A 258-nucleotide genomic window follows, 5' to 3' on the forward strand; every position below is an offset into this window, starting at 1 on the left:
CTGGTCGGTGCACAGTCTCAACAATGTTTTCTTCCTCTTTATTGTTCCACCAATACGCAGATGAATGAGAGGGTCTGTAAAGGTTGTATTAGTGGTTGTTTTCTTAAAGTCTGTTATTTGCTTCGAGATTAAGAGAGGAACTAGTATCTTTCGGTGATTGACTGTGTGCAATTGTCTGTTTTATTATGACTGTCTGGAAGGAGGAAGATCGCTTGTTTAACCTGACACATAACACTCTTTACGATAACCCACGGACCT

This window comes from Penaeus monodon, chromosome 30 (genome assembly GCF_015228065.2).
Source record: "Penaeus monodon isolate SGIC_2016 chromosome 30, NSTDA_Pmon_1, whole genome shotgun sequence".
Taxonomy (NCBI): domain Eukaryota; kingdom Metazoa; phylum Arthropoda; class Malacostraca; order Decapoda; family Penaeidae; genus Penaeus; species Penaeus monodon.